We start from the raw sequence: 23,201 nt of genomic DNA, 5'->3' as shown, positions 1-23,201 counted from the left end.
CCGAACAAGACCAGCAACGTACTGGTATGTTGCTGGACTTTGAGACTTTGGACTTTTAGTGGTTATACCAGAATGATGCCTGCAGGTATAGGTATCATCTTGGTATCATTCTTTTCAGCCAGCGGTCGGCTTTCATGTAAAAGCAATCCTAGTTAGCCTCTAGACTGCTTTTACAAGCAGTGGGAGGGAATGCCCCCCCCCCCCCCCCACCATCTTCCATGTTTTTCTCTGGCTCTCCTGTCCCAACAGGGAACCTGAGAATGCAGCCGGTGATTCAGCCAGCTGACCATAGAGCTGATTAGAGACCAGAATGGCTTCAAACAGCTCTATGGCCTAAGAAACCGGAAGCTACGAGCATTTCATGACTTAGATTTCGCCGGATGTAAACAGCGCCATTGGGAAATTGGGAAAGCATTTTATCACACCGATCTTGGTGTGGTCAGATGCTTTGAGGGCAGAGGAGAGATGTAGGGTCTAATAGACCCCAATTTTTTCAAAAAAGAGTACCTGTCACTACCTATTGCTATCATAGTGGATATTTACATTCCCTGAGATAACAATAAAAATGATAAAAAAAAAAAAAATATGAAAGGAACAGTTTAAAAATAAGATAAAAAAGCAAAAAAATAATAAAGAAAAAAAAAAAGCACCCCTGTCCCCCCCTGATCTCGCGCAAAGGCGAACGCAAGCGTCGGTCTGGCGTCAAATGTAAACAGCAATTGCACCATGCATGTGAGGTATCACCGCGAAGGTCAGATCGAGGGCAGTAATTTTAGCAGTAGACCTCCTCTGTAAATCTAAAGTGGTAACCTGTAAAGGCTTTTAAAGGCTTTTAAAATGTATTTAGTTTGTCGCCACTGCACGTTTCTGCGCAATTTTAAAGCATCTCATGTTTGGTATCCATGTACTCGGCCTAAGATCATCTTTTTTATTCCATCAAACATTTGGGCAATATAGTGTTTTTTAGTGCATTAAAAGTAAAAAAAAGTGTGTTTTTTCCCAAAAAAATGCGTTTGAAAAATCGCTGCGCAAATACTGTGTGAAAAAAAAAAATGAAACACCCACCATTTTAATCTGTAGGGCATTTGCTTTAAAAAAATATATAATGTTTGGGGGTTCAAAGTAATTTACTTGCAAAAAAAAATAATTTTTTCATGTAAACAAAAAGTGTCAAAAAGGGCTTTGTCTTCAAGTGGTTAGAAGAGTGGGTGATGTGTGACATAAGCTTCTAAATGTTGTGCATAAAATGCCAGAACAGTTCAAACCCCCCCCCCAAATGACCCCATTTTGGAAAGTAGACAACCCAAGCTATTTGCTGAGAGGCATGTCGAGTCCATGGAATATTTTATATTGTGACACAAGTTGCGGGAAAGAGACAATTTTTTTTTTTTTGCACAAAGTTGTCACTAAATGATATATTGCTCAAACATGCCATGGGAATATGTGAAATTACACTCCAAAATACATTCTGTTGCTTCTCCTGAGTACGGGGATACCACATGTGTGAGACTTTTTTGGAGCCTACACGCGTACGGGACCCCGAAAACCAAGCACCGCCTTCAGGCTTTCTAAGGGCGTAAATTTATGATTTCACTCCTCACTGCCTATCACAGTTTCGGAGGCCATGGAATGCCCAGGTGGCACAACCCCCCCCCCCCCCCAAATGACCCTATTTTGGAAAGTAGACACCCCAAGCTATTTGCTGAAAGGTATAGTGAGTATTTTGCAGACCTCACTTTTTGTCACAAAGTTTTGAAAATTGAAAAAAGAAAAAAAACATTTTTTTCTTGTCTTTCTTCATTTTCAAAAACAAATGAGAGCTGTAAAATACTCACCATGCCTCTCAGGAAATAGCTTGGGGTGTCTACTTTCCAAACTGGGGTCATTTGGGGGGGTGTGCTATCTTGGCATTTTATGGCCTTCGAAACTGTGATAGGTAGTGAGGAGTGAATCAATAATTTACGCCCTTAGAAATCCTGAAGGTGGTGATTGGTTTTCGGGGCCCCGTATGCAGCTAGGCTCCCAAAAAGTCCCACACATGTGGTATCCCTATACTCAGGAGAATCAGCAGAATGTATTTTGGGGTGCAATTCCACATATGTCCATAGCCTGTGTGAGCAATATATCATTTAGTGACAACTTTGTGCAAAAAAAAAAAAAGTTTGTCATTTTCCTGCAACTTGTGGCAAAATATAAAATATTCCATGGACTCAACATGCCTCTCAGCAAATAGCTTGGGGCGTCTACTTTCCAAAATGGGGTCATTTGGGGGGGTTTTGTGCCATCTCGGCATTTTATGGCCTTCAAAACTGTGATAGGTAGTGAGGCGTGAAATCAAAAATTTACATCCTTATGCCGTGTACACACGAGCGGACTTTACGGCAGACTTTGCCCGGCGGACGGGATTTCGTCTGACAATTCGACCGTGTGTGGGCTCCAGCGGACTTTGTTTTCTCAAAAGTTGGACGGACTTAGATTTGAAACATGTTTTAAATCAATCCGTCAAACTCGAGTCCGGTCGAAAAGTCTGCTCGTCTGTATGCTAGTTCGACGGACAAAAAGCCACGCTAGGGCAGCTATTGGCTACTGGCTATGAACTTCCTTGTTTTAGTCCGGTCGTACGTCATCACGTACGAATTCGACGGACTTTGGTGGATTGTGTGTAGGCAAGTCCGTTCATTCAGAAAGTCCGTCGTAAAGTACGTCGAAAAGTCCGCCGGGCAAAGTCTGCCGTAAAGTCCGCTCGTGTGTACGCGGCATTAGAAATCCTGAAGGCGGTGCTTGGTTTCGGGGCCCCGTACGCGGCTAGGCTCCCAAAAAGTCCCACACATGTGGTATCCCCGTACTCAGGAGAAGCAGCAGAATGTATTTTGGGGTGTAATTCCACATATGCCCAGGGCATGTTTGAGCAATATATCATTTAGTGACAACTTTGTGCAAAAAAAAAAAAAAAGTTTGTCGTATTCCCGCATCTTGTGTCAAAATATAAAATATTCCATGTACTCAACATGCCTCTCAGCAAATAGCTAGGGTTGTCTACTTTCCAAAATGGGGTCATTAGGAGGGGTTTTGTGCCATCTTGGCATTTTATGGCCTTCAAAACTGTGATAGGTAGTGAGGAGTAAAATCAAAAATGTATGCCCTTAGAAATCCTGAAGGCGGTGCTTGGTTTCGGGGCCCCGTACGCGGGTAGGCTCCCAAAAAGTCCCACACATGTGGTATCCCCGTACTCAGGAGAAGCAGCAGAATGTATTTTGGGGTGTAATTCCACATATGCCCAGGGCATGTTTGAGCAATATATCATTTAGTGACAACTTTGTGGAAAAAAAAAAAGTTTGTAATTTTCCCGCAACTTGTGTCAAAATATAAAATATTCCATGGACTCCACATGCCTCTCAGCAAATAGCTTGGGGTGTCTACTTTCCAAAATGGGGTCATTTGGGGGGGGGGGTTGTGCCATCTTGGCATTTTATGGCCTTCAAAACTGTGATAGGTAGTGAGGAGTAAAATCAAAAATTTACGCCCTTAGGAATCCTGAAGGCGGTGCTTGGTTTTCGGGGCCCCGTACGCGGCTAGGCTCCCAAAAAGTCCCACACATGTGGTATCCCCATACTCAGGAGAAGCAGCTAAATGTATTTTGGGGTGCAGTTCCACATATGCCCATGGCCTGTGTGAGCAATATATCATTTAGTGACAACTTTTTGTAATTTTTTTTTTGTCATTATTCAATCACTTGAGACAAAAAAAATTAATATTCAATGGGTTCAACATGCCTCTCAGCAATTTCGTTGGGGTGTCTACTTTCCAAAATGGGGTCATTGGGGGGGTTTTGTACTGCCCTGCCATTTTAGCACCTCAAGAAATGAGATAGGCAGTCATAAACTAAAAGCTGTGTAAATTCCAGAAAATGTACCCTAGTTTGTAGACGTTATAACTTTTGCGCAAACCAATAAATATATGCTTATTGACATTTTTTTTACCAAAGACATGTGGCCGAATACATTTTGGCCTAAATGTATGACTAAAATTGAGTTTATTGGATTTTTTTAAAAACAAAAAGTAGAAAATATCATTTTTTTTCTAAATTTTCGGTCCTTTTCCGTTTATAGCGCAAAAAATAAAAACCGCAGAGGTGATCAAATACCATCAAAAGAAAGCTTTATTTGTGGGAAGAAAAGGACGCAAATTTTGTTTGGGTACAGCATTGCATGACCGCGCAATTAGCAGTTAAAGCGACGCAGTGCCAAATTGTAAAAAGTGCTCTGGTCAGGAAGGGGGTAAATCCTTCCGGGACTGAAGTGGTTAAATACGGAGCTCACAAACATTTGTTAAAAAGGAACAGCTTCAGTTCCATCAAATTTCACATTATATGCATTCTCTATGGACTGATCATTCTAAATTGCCATGCCTTATGAAAAATGGTGTAATCAAGATTTAGGTCAAAGAGAAAGCATATCCATCATTTCTGAGCCGTTAGCCAAGATTCGCATCTTTACAGTCACGGGACTGCGTGTAAATTGCACGCGTTCCAACATCCGCAGTAAAAATGCGCTGCTGTCTAACAGATGCATTGGAAAATGCATTGCGTTCTCCCATGCTCAGAAATTCATAAGACCATGTGGCTGTGATTTTAAAGGTGCAGTGACCTTTTCCTTGTGTTCCCCACAGGAACAGCAGCTCATTTATATGAAAGGGCTGCTGTGCCTGCACAAACACGGCTGCACGGAAACCGCATAGATTTGAATCCAGTCTTTTTTGGTACTCCACACAAATTGCCGTACATAGTAGACTTGGAGAGGGAACTTTCTGTTGATATAGAACTGGATCAAAGACATAGGAGTTGTCAAGCTTCTTATAAGAGAATTTTAAATGACACACTGATTGAAGCCAATCTCAAAGTTTTAATGAGATGGCACAATACCTGAATTCCTCTCCCTGTTGTTTTAGGGGATGTGGCCTCCTAGACACAATATATTATGTTCCTTGGGAATGTCATAAGATTCAGGGTTTCTGGAATGGAATATTTAATTTCTTGGGACAGGTGACTGGATTGCCAATCGCCTAGTATTGCTCTACCTAATGAACCTGTACAGCTTGCACCTACTGTGTTCAAAGCCTGTCTTGCTTATTTTATAACGGCTAAGATTGCTATATCCAAATCATGGCAAACGACCTCAGTTTCTCTAGCTCAAGCTGGAAAATGTAAAGTCTCTTGTCGGATTGTAATTCTGACTTTGTTTAATAAAACATATTGATCGAAAAAGGAGCAATAATTCAACATAATGATCATAGTGAAGAGATACTTAGTACATTTATATATTTAGGAAATATATCTATAGATATTCTTTTGAACTTCACATACTGTAGATATTGCACATGTCAATATTCATCCAACACATTTCTTGGAACAAAGTGCACTTTCTTAAGGATCCATGTACAGTTTGTAACAGGGGTCAGCAACCCCCGGCACACATACCAGACATGGCACGCAGCTGTGTTTATGATGGCACACCAGCTGAATGTTGCTGTCTGCCGCAGCATGCAATCCCTTCCTCCACCATTGATTCCTGGTTAAGCCACACCGTTGGCTAGCAGCGCGTGCACAATTGCCGGTACCAATCCCTGCCTGCCCAGTGATTCCCGGCATAGCCGCGCTCATTGGCCGTGCCTGAGTCCCGGAATAGCAGCATGTGCGCAGTTGCCGGTATAAATCCCCACCTCCCTGGCGATTCCAGGCACAGCCGCACTCATTGGCTGTGCCTGAGTCCCGGGATAGCAGTGTGTGCTCAGTTGCCTGGCGTGTGCAGTTGATGGTTCCAATGCCCGGCTCCCCCCAGTTCATGCCCAGCGCAGCCACGCTCTTTGACTGGGTCCCGGGATGATGGCACAGGTGCAGTTGCCAGGCATCCCCCCTCCCACCTTTGGCAGGACTACTATAACTTACCCTTTACACCTCAAATCAGTCCCAATTTTTTGCACCTTCACACCTCAAATCAGTCCCAATTAGGTCAATTAATAAAGCACAAAATAAAAAAAATCATTTAGAGAATATATTCCTATGGCATCTGTAGTGCAAAAATATGAAGTTTAATTCAGGACATGTCTATAAATAAATGTCCCATAGCTTTGGAATTCAAAAGAGGCAGAGGAATATCTGACACTGTGTCTTGGGCACAAAAAAACATGAAGAGCTTGAATATATTTAGCACCTGGGGCCTGTTTTTGAACTTTCTCCTTGACCCTCTTTCAGGTCATTAATGTGAAGACTTTAGAGGATATCCTTTAAACTAAAATCCTCAGCTCATGGTCATATGCATGACCCAATCCTCCACTGGATACGAAATTCTTTGATTACATTACAGATTCTCAATAGGATTATACTGTCAATCACATTCCTTTCTCATCTGGAAACAATTAGTCACAATTCTAGCACTCTTCCAGGAAAATAGTTTAGTGGAATCATACAGATTCAGACTTGCTTGTGCCTAAACATTGGATAGTGAAAATTCTTGAGAACTATCCAAAGGGAACACCAAAGAATTCCATTTTCATAGTAAGCATAATTTCAGCATTGACTAACCAGTTCTCTAACCAGTTCTCTATGTAGTATCATCTAAAGCTAACTCTACACTTATATACAATGAGATCAGACAGTACAACATACTTATGATAGTAAGGATCTAAGGCCTCTTCCACACAGGTGGGAAAACACACAATTTGGCTCCCCTGCTCCACAGCAACACTCTCCATTGAATTTAAAATGGGGAGTAGATAGAGCTGTACACATGAATGCGTATGAGCTGCTTCATATCGCAGCAAGGCAAAAATAGCACTTCTTGCAGAGTTTGGCTTTACAATCGGCTCCATTGACTTCTATTGAATCTTAAAGTGTTACTAAACCCACAACAGTAAAATCAGTCTGTATATGCAGTAAAGCACGCTTGTTATACTCATTGTGAAACCTAAGGGGTTTATCCTCTGCATTGTGCAAAAAGACTGTTTGATCCTGTCTTCTCTGATCTTCCCCTTCTTCCACTGTCCCCAAACCATCTCCTGATAGATCAGAGGCTAGGGGACAAGCTGCACATGCTCAGTTTAGTGTGTATTGCTAGTGAGTTTTTCTTTTCTTAGGAGAGTGCATGTGACCAGCACTGGGTCAGTCAGCACTGTTCAGAGGGTCAGGGGTCCTGCAGCCCCAGGGGAGAATGAAAACTCCTCCTGCAAGCTTTAACCAAACACTGATTGAAGTCACAAGTCAGCTCTAACTGCTGATGAAAAAAGGTATTTAGCCGTTTATATTTACTAAAACTATTGCATTTCATGTTCTGTGTAGTGTGGGAGATCAGATATAGGGAATGCAGAGTCCTGGGTTTAGTAACACTTTAAAAGAGCCTATAGCATTTAAGATGTGGTTGCTAAACAATTAGTGCTTGGGATAAACAAACAAAAAAAATATATAGCACAGAGGACATTATGAAGCATTGTTTGACTTGACTTGTTCATGTGAGCAATGCATCTAAAACATATGTATTAATTTTAACTTAGCTATATGGAGATGCAAGTTCTGTCTTTTTCTTATAAACCATTAGTTAATTTTCTTTGTCTTTTTTTCCTAATCCAACAATAATAAAACTTTGAGAAAAACAAGGAGGGGGGGGGTTGTTTTGGACAGAATTACCATCTATGTCTAGTTACTGGGCCAATAATATGAATGGTTGATTCCGAGTGGTAGTTGAATGCACCAAAAATGTGCAAGTTTTCTCACTTTCAAAACATAAGTTTTTTTCTTTGTAATGTGTCACAGAATGGGATTAATAGGCTATATTGTAATAAAACTAGCCTGTCCTGGCCTATGCTAAATCAACCTGACCCTACAATTTACATGTTGATGCCAGCCATGATGGGCTAGGTGGGGTGTTGTATCAAGAGCACAATGGACACCTATGACCTGTTGCCTATGTGAGACAGAGTCTTACCCCTGCTGAGAAGAACTATCCTACACACAAGCTGGAGTTCCTTGCCGTGAAGTGGGCAGTGGTGGATAAGCTGAAAGACTATATGTATGGTCGAAGTCAAGACAGAAAATAATCCGCTCATCTATATACTCACTACAGCGAAGCTGGATGCCATGTAGCGTAGATGGTTGGCCTCTATATCTGCCTTAAACATGCAGTATCGTACAGCGGTCAGGAACAGAGATGCTGACTCCCTGTCAAGGGGACCATATGACCCTGAGACTCCTTCAGAAGAGTGGACTGATGTCTGAGGGGGTCCAAGCTTTGTGTCGAGGAGTGGAACATCATGTCAAGAGAGCGACAGGAGCTGAAGCCATTGGGGTTTCTGCTGCAGGTGTTCCCAAGCTCTACTGTGACCTCATCCAAGTGAGAGATGAAGGTCTGCCTTAGCTTTCTAAGAAATAATTGAAAAAAGATCAGATCGAAGACCCTTTCTGCAGTCTGACCCTTGAAAGTGGATGGTCAGATCTGCTGCTATCGAACACTCCACAATGCCTGGTCCATGTCAGTTGCCTTGCATGATAACCAAGGTCTCTTAGGGCCCAAATGACTTTCAAATAGTGACCAATTCTACTGGCCTTGTATGTGGGCTGAAAGTGGTTGTAAAATCACTGTGCATAATTACTGAAATCCCCTCCGTTATAGCAAGCTATGTTACACAGTGTATGTGTTTGTTTAAAACTATGCAGCTGAATGACGCAGGGGGCGTGGTTTCGGCATGCAGCGGTAAAGACGTGTCTTCCCTGGGCTCCGGCGCTGGCACTATTATTTACCGGCTTAACCCAAGATTTCCCCCCGATCCAAACCTGCACGCCATGCGGAAGAGATCAGGCAAGTCCCTGCCTAAAAAAGGAACCCCATCGGGTTCCATAAAACGCTACCTGGCCGCCGATCCAGAGGACTCCCTCGATATGGATGGATTAGGCCACTCTCCTCGCAGCTCGTGCCCCGCCTCCCGCCATAGGCCTGAGACCAGGAGACACTCCCCAGCCACTTCGGCCTGTTCAGAAGGAGAAGAAGGCGCCTCCAAGTACCCTGAGGTTGCGGCGCTCGTGAGTGATCTCCCCACTAAAACGGAGTTGGCCTCCTTGTTCTCGGGGCTGGAGCGCTCGATTAAAAAGGAACTCTCCGCGGTGAGGTTGGACCTTACGCACGTGTTAGAGCGGGTGGAGGAGTCCGAGCTACGGCTGGATTGTCACGCGGCCGCCATTAGGGCCTTGCAGAACACCACCCGCACCCTCTCTATCGCACACAGAATGGCCCTTTACAAGATCGAGGACCAAGAGAACCGCAACAGGCGGAACAACATTAGGATAAGAGGGTTACCAGAGGCCACAGGAGATGATGACCTCCTCCCCTCCCTGCGGGGTATATTTAATGGTCTGCTCGGTCAGGCGGCGGACTTTCCATTGAAGATAGATCGGGCTCACAGGGCCCTGCGCCCTCGCAATATGTCATCAGAGGTCCCGCGTGACGTCATATGCAGGCTGCACTACTTTGAGGAGAAAGAGATAATAATGAAGAAGGCTCGTGAAAAATCACCACTGGACTTTGATGGGGCCTCCCTCTTATTCTTCCCAGATTTAGCCAGGGAAACGTTGGACCGATGTAGGGCTCTGCGTCCCTTAACCGAAAAGCTCCGTGCAGCATCGATTAACTATCGCTGGGGGTTCCCTGCATCACTTATTGCACACAAGGAGGGCAAGACAGTGACACTTTGCTTCCCAGAGGACCTGGAAAAGTTCTGTTCGGATCTCAACATACCCACACCAGAGCTTCCAGGATGGCAAGATCTTATTCCTCCCTCTACCTCCTCTTCAGAACCACGGTGGCAGAAAGTGGATCACAAGCGGAGATCGGGCTCTTCCGGATCACCCCCTCCACAAGTGGGGTGACTTCTATACTGATGTAAAATGACCCTGGCTTTGGCCTGCAACGTCATGTCCTCTGTGGTAGCCGCAAGTATCAAGCTATTTGTTATGTTATAATGGATCTTTTCTCATGTGTTTCTACTTTTATTGATCCGTACAAAATTTTTTTCTAAAAAACTTTTTTTTCTTTTTTCTTAATTTTTTCACATTTTTGACGTTATGGAGTCTTTTTGGCTCCCTCTTTTAGAGAAATATAGCTAAAGGCTACCGAGAGAGTTACCCTAACGGGTTTACTGGGTTTACTGTCTTATAGAGTTAAGTTTGAGGTATATAGAAAATTCTTCTTGGGTTTTGTATAGCTCTGTTTTGTTTGTGCTGGCTCCGGAGCTCTGGGACAGACAGGTGCGCCACATTGAGCGCTCTCTGTTTGTCGTGCCGGGCGGCGGACCCATCCCCCCAGGGGTGTCGGGGGGTCCCGTGTGCTCGTGAACCCGCCCCCCAAAGGGTCGGGGGTCCGGGAGTGCGGGGCTCACGAGTTACCCCTATCACGCACTGCAGTGTTCTGCGTGCTGATTACCGCCTGCAAATAGATTGGGTGGTGATTGTGATGATGCGATTTGGTAATCTACTTCCTTTTTTCCTGTCTTCTTTCTCTTTTTCTATTCCCTTCTTTCTCCCCTCCTGGTTTTCCCACACCCCATCCCACTTCCCCCCTAACCCTCTTCCTGGTGTCTGCTTCAGATCCGATGGGCTCGTAGACTGGATTGGGCGGGTTCCCCCTGACGGAGTCAATGGCTAAGCTCAACTTATTCTCACTTAACGTCCGAGGACTACACACTCCAGGTAAACGATACAACTTATTTAGAGAGCTGGATCGCCTGCAGGCTGACATTGTCTGCCTGCAGGAGACCCACTTGACACACACAACATCTGTTAAACTTTTTTCTCCAATGTACCCCACGTGGTACTACAGTCTTTCTGATATTCACAAGTCAAAAGGTGTGGCCATTGGCTTCCGCAGGGGTACCTCGTTCACGTTTGAGTCTATGGTAAGTGACCCTTCGGGGCGTTTTCTGTTTATTAGAGGCAAACTGGGCAGTATGTCATGCACTATTGCTACGTTATAGGCTCCCAACCGAGACCAACCTAGCTTCTTGGCCGCCACCCTTACTAAACTGACAGATTTCGCCCAGGGCTGTGTCCTACTGTCAGGGGACTTTAACGCCCCCTTGGAACCCCCTATTGACACGTCCACAGGCACATCTTGTATCACGCACAGACGCTTAACACTTATACGTAAACGTCTTCACGACGCTCAGCTAATGGACGTCTGGAGAATCCTCAATCCTAAGGCGAGAGATTATACCCATTTCTCACACTTACATCACTCCTATTCGCGCATCGATTATTTTCTTATTGATCACCATCATCTCCCCCTTATCACGGACTCAAAGATAGAAACCTCCACACTATCAGACCACGCACCAATTATTCTTCAGATAAAAATCCCATCTATCCCAATTAAAAATGTAAACTGGAAACTGAATGATCATTTACTCGCGGAAGACATTGACACTGCCGCTATTAGCAATGAGCTGGTACAGTACTTTAAGGACAATGCCTGCCCAGAGACTTCCCCGGGAGTACTTTGGGAGGCCCATAAGGCCTTTATACGTGGGAAATTTATTGAACTAGGGGCTAGAAAAAAAAAAGAGAGAGCGACACAGCAAGCAGAGCTTCTCCGGGATATAGGCGCCCTTGAGCGACAGCATAAAGCAGGCCTCGCAAAGCCGGTGCTTGAGGCCCTGACTAAAAAGAGAGAAGATTTGAAGAATCTCTTTCACATCGAACAAAAACAACAATTCCGTATCATAGCTCAACGTACGTATGAATGGGGCAACAAACCCGGTAGATTGCTGGCCCGCTCTCTGCAACAAAAAAAAGCTGCAACTTTTATTGCTAAAATTAAGTCCAGAACAGATGAGTTAGTACACCACACTCCTGCAATAGCGGCAGAGTTTCGATTGTTTTATCAACAATTATACCACGTTCAACATAATATACCCGATCAAGTAACCCGCAAGCAGGCTATACAAGATTACCTTGCCCAGGCCAAACTACCAAGACTAGCAGACGACTTGTTGGCAACCCTAGATGGTGCATTCACCACGGAAGAGCTGCGTAGTGCTCTTAAGGCCATGGCCTCGGGTAGGGCTCCGGGTCCGGATGGGCTTACGGTCTCATATTATCGCTCTTTTGCAGACATTCTGCTTCCACGGCTAGCTAACTATGCTAACTCAATTCCCTCTGGAGATCCCATTAGACCAGAAACTCTTCACGCACATATCACTATTATCCCCAAAGCAGGGAAGGATCCTAGTTGCTGCGGTAGTTATCGTCCCATCTCCCTCTTGAATTTAGACGCTAAATTATACGCAAAACGAATAGCCAATAGACTTCTTCCCTTAGTTCCAAAATGGGTTTCAAACGAACAAACGGGCTTCATTTCCGGAAGAGAGGCACGCGACAACTCTCTGCGCACCCTCTCCCTGATTGCACATGTACGCGGGACCTCCCAGCCCACCCTGCTATTGTCAACGGACGCTGAGAAGGCGTTTGACCGGGTGGACTGGGAGTTCCTAATGGCGACCCTGGCCCATCTGTGTCTGGGCCCTTCTTTCCTGAACCAAATAGCAGCCCTTTATAATTATCCTACAGCCCAGCTCAGAATAAACGGCACTCTAAGTGATTCTTTCGTACTACATAACGGTACTCGTCAGGGATGCACCCTTTCGCCGATTTTATTCGCCCTCCCGCTAGAACCCTTCCTATCGACAATCAGACATAACCCGAACATACACGGCATCACAGTGGGCTCTTTTGAACATAAATATGCCGCATATGTGGACGACATTTTGTTTTACATTCAGCAGCCCAGAATTACTCTACCTAATTTAATGCAGGCCTTCTCGACCTTCAACCAAATCTCAAATTTTAAAATTAATATGTCAAAATCCGAAATGTTATATATCTCAGTCCCCAAAGAAACCTACAGGAATCTTTCCCCTTCAGTTGGCAAAAAAAAGCCATGAAATACCTAGGTATATTCCTTACACCCTCATTGTCTTCTTTATTCCGAACCAATTTCATGCCCTTATTAAACTCAGTCAAATCCGATCTTCAAAGATGGTCTCAACTGGCACACTCGTGGCTGGGGAGGATAGGAGTGGTAAAAATGAACATACTGCCCAGGTTGCTATTTTTGTTCCAAATGATACCTTTTCAAATTCCGGCGGGGTATTTTACACATATAACAACTATGATTTGTAGATATGTCTGGGGCAGACGTCGCCCCAGGTTGGCCAGATCACTTCTTACCAGGTCAAAAGGAGAGGGAGGTCTGGCTCTTCCGGACATCAAACAATATTTTTCGGCAGTCATTTTATCCAGAATCTCAGATTGGAAATATCAAAAGATTCGAAGCTCTGGGTGTCACTGGAGGTGGCATTGGGGGGCTCTGACCTTTATCCCTTAATCTGGATCCCGAAGAAAGCCAGACACTTATCTGGGGACGCGTCTCCTCTCACATGCTACACCCTAAGGATCTGGGACCTACTTTGTAAAAGACACGCCTGGCAATGCAACTCTCCTCTCATGCCAATAACTGGTCACATGTATTTTCCCCCCGGGAACATTGACCCTAGATTACACTCCTGGAACCTTGGGAACTCAGTTTTATTACACCAAGTCATTAAAGACTCTGACATTTTACCTCTTTCCAAGCTCACTACGGTTCCGAACCCATCGCTCATGGATCAATGGAGATATTTACAATTGTCAGACTTCATCAAAACCCTCCCAAAGCCATTGCGCAATATGTTTAACTTAACGGTGATAGAAGCAGCATTTGTAGATGTCCACCCAGTGGAGAAACCTCTTTCTTATTTTTATAAATCGCTAAGATCATTGGCTACCGCAGGATATCCTAGCTTCCTCCGCAACTGGGAGAAAGATCTCCATAAGACCCTAACGGAGACCCAGAAGTCATCCATCCTCCAACTCTCTCATTCATCGTCTATGTCCTCGAAAACAGCTGAAGTTAACTATAAACTCTTGACCAGGTGGCACTACACACCTGTTGTACTCCATAAGCTCTTTCCCCAGAACTCACCTCTCTGTTGGAGGGGGTGTGGGGAGAGAGCGACGCATGCCCATATCTGGTGGTTCTGCCCACTTATCAGACCCTTTTGGCTCACCATCCTCCATTGGATAAAAGAAATCCAGGGTTCAGAGATTCCTAATGACCCCTGGCAAGTATTATTGCATTGTACAGACGAACCAGCGGGATCATACAAAAAATCCATCACACCACATTTATTAAATGCTGCTAAAGCCCTCATACCTAGGTTCTGGGAAACCCCTGAGATACCTTCCCTATGCCAATGGATGGGTGAAGTAGACCACACGTACTATATGGAAGATTTAACCTCCCTCAGAAACAAATCAGACTTAGGGAGAAAAATATGGTCCCGGTGGTTCGCCTTCAAGTATTCCGCGGCATATGCGGAAATTATGGCTTTAAACACATAACGTGCTCTTATTTTAAACTGCAGTGCTCTGGCTGAGGTAGACACCCTTCTTATCCCACCTACCCCTCCTCCCATTCCCCCTCCCCATTTTCTCTTGCTTTATCTCTGTGCTTTTCTTTGCCTATCTATTCTTTTCTTTTACTTTTAATGTTTAGATGTTTCTATAAACGAAAAACATGTCAGGATCAGGTCCTGTTTCAAATTATATACTTTATGTTTTCTGATCATCCATGCTTTGCACAATTATCTTTGTATTTTGATCCAGTATGCTCTGGAATTTACAACATCTCATGTATGTTTTATTTGCTCAAGTATGTGATGGGTATTTCTTTGTATTGGACTTTCTGTCATTAAAAAATATATTAAAAAAAAAAAATAAATAAAACTATGCAGCTAAATACCTTATTTTAGAGCGCCGCTGTGCGGTCACCTTCCCTGATCTAAAGATTCGAGGACTGCAGCAGGAGGGGCTGAGATTCCTCTCTGTCAATTGGGAGGAGAGGAGGAAAATGCGAGGGAGGTCACATGACCACACATCAGCGCTCTGAAAAAAGGTACTTAGCTGCATAGTTTTAAACAAACACATACACTTTGCAACATAGTTTGCTATAACAGAGGGGCACCAGTAATTATGCACAGGGACATTACAGCCACATGATATAGCAGCAGGCGGGGAGTGGAGGGACAGGGAGCAGATCGGCTCTCACATCACTAACTACTGAGCTGACAGGCAGGGAGGGAGGGGGGAAGGTAGAGACTGCGGGATGATGGAGGAACATAAACTGACCACAGTATCATGGGTCAGCAGCCATGATTACCATGGTCATCATACTCAGAGGGACACAGAAACAGGCAGGATCAACCAGGTATTTTAAAGCATAGAATTGGTCAAATGACACTGCAGATGCACTGTGCTGTATATCGTGCTTTAAAGGAATAGGATAATTTTTTTTAGGGTTACAACCACTTGAAGTTGAAAGCTACGGTCACCTCTGGATAGGTTTCATAGAAAGAAAGATTTTGCACTCTAGTGCTGCTCCATTGGGTAAGCTCCAAAGGCAAGGGCTTATGGAGTTAGTGTGCATTGACTTATTATGCTTAGAACCCAACAGGAAAACATTTTGAGAGTGAAGATCATTTCACTCGTTATGCCTGTTGATAGGGACAAGGGCCTCATCCCCATAACCCTTGCACAGTGGTTGTGGGAGTCTGTGGGCGGGGGGCTTTTTAAAATCTGGAAGTCTCCTTTAACAAGAGGGCCCCCAGATCCCGCCCCCCTATGTGAATGGGTCTGGGGTACAAAGTATAAACCACAAAAGACAGTTTTTGACAATTTCTTTATTTAAGGAGAAGAAAAAAAGTTGTCCCGTGATGTCTATCCTTCTTCAATCACGGCGCAGACGGACCCGAGAAATAAAAAAAAACACCCCGCCCCTTCTGACATCATGTGCAGTCAGAGGGGGGCGGGGTCCACTGGTTACGTCACCAGGTGGCCCTGCCCTTGCCTATATAACAGCTGTCACCGTGAAAAGACAGCCGTCGGCAGGACGCTTTTTTTTTTACTATTTTTCATGGGTCAGTTGGCGCCGTGATTGAAGAAGGATGGACATCACGGGACACTATTTTCTTTATTTTCTTTTGTATAAATAAAGGAATTGTTAAAAACTGTCTTTTGTGTTTTTTTACGTTTTGCTTTTTGACAGTTTTTTGGTGAATGAGTAGGGGTACCCATTCACATAGGGTGGGGGCCAGGATCTGGGGGCACCCTTGTTAAAGGGGGATTCCAGATTCCAATAAGCCCCCCACCCGCAGACCCCCACAACCACCGGGCAAGGGTTGTGGGGATGAGGCCCTTGTCCCCATCAACATGGGGACAAGGCGCTTTGGGGAACCCCAAAGCACCCTCACCATGTTGAGGGAAGGTGGCTTGGTATGGTTCAGGAGGGGGGGTGCTCGCTCGTCTCCCCCTATCCTTGCCTGCCAGGCTGCTTATGGATTTTGGGGAGAACCCCACGCTGTTTTTTTTATTATGGCATGGAGTTCCTCTTAATATCCATACCAGACCCAAAGTTGTTTGAAATGGCTTGGGATCCATGAATCTCCTACCTCTCGGGAGATGTCTAGTGTTGTTGTTACTTTTCTTAGAGAATGGATGTTTACTTGGTTCTATCCCCTTTATTATCTTTCTTTTTCTTCATCTTTTGTAGGGGTTGTTTTTCGCTCTGTCGCGGCATCCCTGGCAATGCAGCGCCTGTGATTTGGCCTGGGGTGGGGCAATGGAGGGGATCCCTCTCTAGGGATATTCTTCCTGTGTTCCCAAGTTGTGAAACCTAAGTTGTGTTAACCTAAGTTGTGAAATTTGATTTGCATTTGCTTTTCCTCCCTTTTCAGATGATGTGTTCTCTATTCTTTACTCTTTCTGTGTGTTTTCTTTCTTTTCATCTGTCAATCTCACTATATTTTGTATACCCCCTTTTTATTGAAAAAATAATAAAAGTCTATTGGAAAGAAAAGAAATCAGATGAACAGTTGCATACTTCATTATACTTATTTACATCCTCGCCTATACCAATGGTTGATAGTGAAGGTGTGAATGGACACTGGAGTACTATGGTTTGAACTTAATCATACATGCAGAAAATCTTTTTGAAAACATTTTTAAAGAGCATATACTCAAATACTGCATGTGGATGCATTATAATTTGTCTGTGACAAATTAAAAGCGCTTGGTCTTGTTATTTTCATATTATGTGCTGACACACACTTTAAAACTAGCTTGGCCGGGACAGCAGCCCTTTCACCACTGCAAAGATTACTATAAATACTAGTAATGGGATTCTACAGTAGTGTTATTACATGAAATGATGTAGGAAGAAAATAAAGTGTGATTGTAAAGCAAAAACTCACAGAGGGCCCATTATATTATCATCAAGTCACTGATTAGTACACTTCTACCTAGAACTTCCAGGTGATGTAGCATGTTTAGCCTTCATTGGGAAGTTTGTTATAGGAACAGTTTTTAGTTGCTAAAGTTGTAGCCTTGTTCAGCTTACAAAGCTTAGTATTGGCACCCATGTTTTTTTTCTAAGGAAAGGACGAATATAGAAGGTAATTTTAACTCTGTGGAAAACAGTTTTTAAAGCACAGTTTTTTTTAGCCAGTTCACATTGAGATTGAGATTTTAAAAAACTGTACAATTGTCGTGGAGGGCTAAATTACCAGCATAATTTAAATGAGAGAGATAAAGAAAAGAGTAGATCATGGACAAATGACTGTGGCATTTATGAAATCGATTACATAGAACAAATATGGATAGCAGATGTAGCAAAATACTAAAAGCAATAATTTTAATAATTTTGTTTTTTTAAACCATAGTTTCACACTTAGGGAGATAGAGAGAGTCAGTTTTGTAGGTCCTTGCAGATTACTTTTTCCTTTATTGCTGTAAGTGAGGGGTCTCCAAACTTCAGTACAAGGGTAATATCATATATTTTGTCAATATTCTTGGACCACAAAAAATATATAAATGAATTAATAAAATTTAAATGAAGGAATACAATTTACTTATCAACAGAGAAAGACCTTCAGTGAAACAAAGAAAAGAAATTCCAACTAAGATTCAGGGTCCACATCAAAGTCCTTCTTACATCAGAGACCCCATCAAAGTTCGCCCTTACATCAGAGTGCCCTTTACATCAAAGTCCCCCCTTACATTAAGGTTCGCATTAGAGTCCCGACTTACATCAGGGTAGCCATCTGAGTTCCCCTTACATCAGAGTCCACATCAGACGTGCCCCCTTTACATCGGAGTTTCTATTAGCCTGTAGGCAGGTGGTGGTTAACACTACCCCAGTTGGGAGGGAAAGAGTTAACTTGTTTCCTGGGTCTTTCTTAGTGTACTTCTGCTGGGCTCTGCCCTTCCTCCCTGTGCACATAAATTCAGGAGGGAGGCTCAGCTCAGAGAGACTAGCCACATGGGAAGAAGAAAGGCTGACAGCTGAAGATATGACCCGATCTCACTGCATCACCTGCCCGAGAGGGGGCCCTGCTTGGCTCTCCTTCAGCTACCTACTTGTCCAGCTGTCATCACTGGGGATCACCTGCCAACATGCCTGGAGACCCCTGCTAAGAATGCAATGAACAGCAATAAATGTTACTTGTTTATTCTCCACAGTTTCATAAGACCTACAGTGCACTGAGAAGAAGTACGAGATGGAATTTAAAGCAGCATTAAACCCGAAGGCAAATATTTATTATATTGCAGTTTACCAATTCTTAGATGTGATGGCTGTATTAGTTTCCTTTATAGGCTTTCTTTTTTCTATAACCCAGCCAGAAAGTCTAGTGTTTTTCATAACACAAGCTCCCCAGCAGAACGTAACAGTTTACATGGATCAGACAAACCACTTAACGCTGGAGGGTGTGATTAAAATGATCAGCTTTTATTTATGCATGCAAAACCTTTATACCAAAAGGGAAAAAAACAGTTTTCTGTAAATGATTATAAAGTGTGAGCTGGAGTTTGGTTTTAATTTGTAAGTGGTTCTAAATCTGCTAATACATTTAACACTACCCTCACCCCAAGACTGACAATGCTGCTGTCTGCTGTGCCTTGTCTCACAATACGCAAGATGTCCCCATAACCACAGTGGACCCCTCTGGACGATCCGAATTGCTGGATAACTTTTTTTCCGGGACTCACAGAGGAGCAGCAGGTACCTCCAAAATGGCGCCCGGGCAGCCTCCCCCATCAGCTCTCCACACATGCTGCTGCTGTCTCTTCCTCCCCTTCCTCTCCCTCTGGGACAGATAGCTTAGACAGGCAGCCTGAGGTGGGTGATGCCTGGGGGGACAAAGACATCTGCTCTCACATCTTACCCCTCCCCACTAAAGCTGACCTGGAGAGATTTGTTCACAGAGTGGAAAAGGCATTCCGTCGAGACATTGAAGCACTGCAGGCAGACACAGCTCATCTGGGAGGCAGGGTAGAGGCCCTGGAGACACAGTGGAAAGAAACCACCCCTGCCATACAGGCCCTCTCTGATAGATGTACAATGCAAGACTGCAGAATTAATTCCTTGCTAGATCAAATGGATGATTTTGAGACCAGGAGCCATAGAGTTAACATCCTCATCAGTGGCCTGCCTGAAGCCACAGGCCCAAAGGATATAGTACCCACTCTGCAAGGGGTCTTCAAGCAAATACTAGGCCACCATGCACCTGACCAAATAGAAATAGACAGAGCCCACAGAGCCCTGCGGCCCCCCTCTGAAGATCCTGATAAGCCCAGAGACATTATCTGTAAATTACACAAATATTCACTGAAGGAGCGCATTATGTTTCAAGTGAGGGGTGTCCGCCATGTGGATTTTGATGGTGCCAAACTAACCTTCTTCCCTGATCTTTCTAGGCGCACGCTTATGCAATGTCGTGCCCTTAAGCCACTATTGGAAGTTTTTGCAGGACGCCCAAATGACTTACAGATGGGGCTTTCCATTCAGCCTCTCAACCACTAAAGATGGCAAGCAGTTCACATTGCGGAACAAGGATGATTTACCCCAGTTCCTGGACTCCCTTGGACTGCCCCCTGTTGACATCCCTGACTAGAGAACGTCGCCGGAGATACATCTCCCATCCCGCCCGGAACCTTGGCGTCCAGCCTGCCACAGAAGACGCAACAGACCCAAAAGGGGCCCTTCTGGGCAAGTATCTATCCCTCCATCCCTGCGGGAGAGAACCTGATGGCTGAAATGTCTACGACTGACTTCCAAGCCACTTTTGGAGTAACATTCACACCCAGTGTCGTTTTAAATGTTACAAAGAATTTAACAGAACATGTAAAAAGGAAATCAAGGATGCAAAAATTCAAAACGAACGACAGATTGCAAAAGATAGTAGGACAAACCCCCAAAAATTCTTCAAATATATTAATAGTAAAAAGGCCAGGTCTGAGAATGTAGGCCCTTTACAAAATAATCTAGAGTGGGTGACTGGGGACAAAGAGAAGGCAAATTTATTAAATACTTTCTTCAGCTCTGTGTATACAAAGGAGCATGGGGGAGCTTATGTCCATAATGGGGGTGGTAGTGACACAGCCCTGAATGATCCACAATGGCTCAAAAGTGATATGGTCCAGAATTATTTAGACAGAATAAAGGTGGATAAAGCACCTGGACCTGATGGCATCCACCCACGGATCCTAAAAGAATTGAGCTCTGTAGTTTCAAAGCCATTGTATCTAATTTTTAGGGACTCATTATTGATGGGAATAGTACCACTGGATTGGCGCAGGGCGAACGTGGTGCCTATATTTAAAAAGGGAAGAAAGTCTTTACCAAGTAACTATACCTGTTAGTTTAACTTCTATAGTCGGGAAGATACTGGAGTGTTTAATAAAAGACTACATAGACGAGTTCTTGCTGGAAAAAAACATTTTAAGCAACAGACAGCATGGATTCATGAAAGACAGAAGTTGTCAGACAAACCTGATTTCTTTTTATGAAGAGGTAAGTAAAATCTTGGACAGAGGGGTGGCTGTGGACGTGGTATACTTGGATTTTGCAAAAGCTTTCAACACAGTTCCCCACACGTGGCTCATGTGTAAAGTAAAGTCTACAGGCTTGGAAATATCAGTTTGTAAATGGATAGAAAACTGGCTAAAAGACAGAATTCAGAGAGTTGTGGTTAATGATTCTTACTCTGCATGGTCTAAGGTTATCAGTGGTGTACCCCTAGGTTCAGTGCTGGGACCCTTACTTTTTAATATCTTTGTAAATGATATTGGGTCTGGGATCGAAAGTAACATTTCTGTCTTTGCAGATGACACCAAGCTATGCAGTGGAATAACGTTCTGGACAGCCGCACTCCAAAAATATTTGCCTTTATTCAATAAGGTGTCATCCAAAATACAGGTCACAGCAAAGTGAAACAAATCTTACGTATTTCGCACTACAAGGAGTGCTTAGTCATAGCTATGACTAAGCACTCCTTGTAGTGCGAAACGTGTAAGCTTTGTTCCACTTTGCTGTGACCTGTATTTTGGATGACACCTTATTGAATAAAGGCAAATATTTTTGGAGTGCGGCTGTCCAGAATTTCTTTGATGTCTAACTGCCATAGCATTGCCAGCACCTGGACTTCTAGACTGAAGGAGATGCCTTTTACCTGGATCTGACCCACCTGGAGCGGTGATACTCTCTCTCTACTCCGAACTTGTACATAAACGCTGCGTCACCCCAGAATTGGCGACAGAATTGCAATCCCTGAGACAGAATCTAGCTACTCTACTAGACGTAAAAATCAGGGCACGAATACGCCATGTTGCACACAAATTTTATGAATTTGGCAACAAGTACGGGCGACTACTTGCTAGAGCCCTCAAGCGCCAACGTGACGCGGGACATGTACATAATCTCAACACAAATGGATCATCAGTGGTCCACTAATCGAAGATAGCCAACGCCTTTAGGGACTACTATGCCCAACTGTACCACCTCCCTGATACCTTGCCTGGTAATACGGAAACCCAGAAAGTAGACCGCATTTCACAATATCTAACCGAGGCCCAGTTCCTACAACTCACTGCCTCAATTGGTAAACAATTAGAAGCTCCCATATCCCCGTCGGAAATTGAGGCAGTTATTAAAAATAGTTTTTTTTTAAAACAGCAGCTTCAAATATGGCAGCTGCTGACTTTTAAAATAAAGACACTCACCTGTCCCTGAATCCAGTGGTGTTAGCATCCGAGGCCGAACCGTCCCTCGGTCCTCGGCAGCTGCCACCGCCATTCTCTGTGAGGGATTCAGGAAGTGAAGCATTGCGTCTTCACTTCCCGATTCCCTACTGCACATGCGCGAGTCGCGCTGCGCATCCTAACTGGTCCCCGCTATCTCCTGGGACCTGTGTGTGTCCCAGCAGACAGCACGGGGGGACAGGAAGAGGCATAGACTCCCATGGGAGTCTATGCTGGAAGTGGGTGCAAATACCTGTCTTAGACTGTTATCTGCACCCCCCTCCCCCCCTGAAAGGTGCCAAATGTGACACCGGGGGGGGGGAGGATTCTGAAAAGCGGAGGTTCAATTTTTGTGTGAACCTCCGCTTTAAAGACCTCTCCAAAGGGAAAAGTCCCGGCCTGACGGCTTCGCTAATGCTTACTATAAGAAATTTCCGTCCCTACTGTCCCCATGTGTGCCTATTTTACGCCACTAGCTACAGGTACTGCGATGCCCAGAGAGGCGCTGATGGCGCATATGATAGTCCTCCCGAAGGAGGGAAAAGACCATGCCATACCCGGGAATTATAGGCCTACTCCTCTTTTGAATACCAACGTAAAAATACTAGCTAAAATTTTGGCCAATAGACTCAATCCAATCCTCCCGACGGTCATACATCCCGACCAGACGGGGTTTATCATGGGAAGGGAAGCCAGGGACTAATAGAGCACTCCAACGAATCCACTGGGTTGAGTCACAGACAGGGACACATCCCTGTCTCTTGCTCTCCACCGATGGCGAGAAGGCATTTGACAGGGTGGATTGGACTTACATGCAGACAGTGTTGACCAGACTTGGCTTAGGCCCAAACATGCTATCATGGATATCCTACCTTTACAGCTCTCCGACAGCCAGGGTAAAGGTGAATGGGGTACCGTCTAATGCATTTCGAATCCGCAATGGAACACGCCAGGGATGTCCTCTTTCCCCCCTCATTTTTGCACTGACCCTCGA

This window comes from Aquarana catesbeiana, linkage group LG02 (assembly GCF_042186555.1).
Source record: "Aquarana catesbeiana isolate 2022-GZ linkage group LG02, ASM4218655v1, whole genome shotgun sequence".
Classification (NCBI taxonomy): Eukaryota; Metazoa; Chordata; class Amphibia; order Anura; family Ranidae; genus Aquarana; species Aquarana catesbeiana.
Note: the sequence above shows the minus strand (reverse complement) of the source record.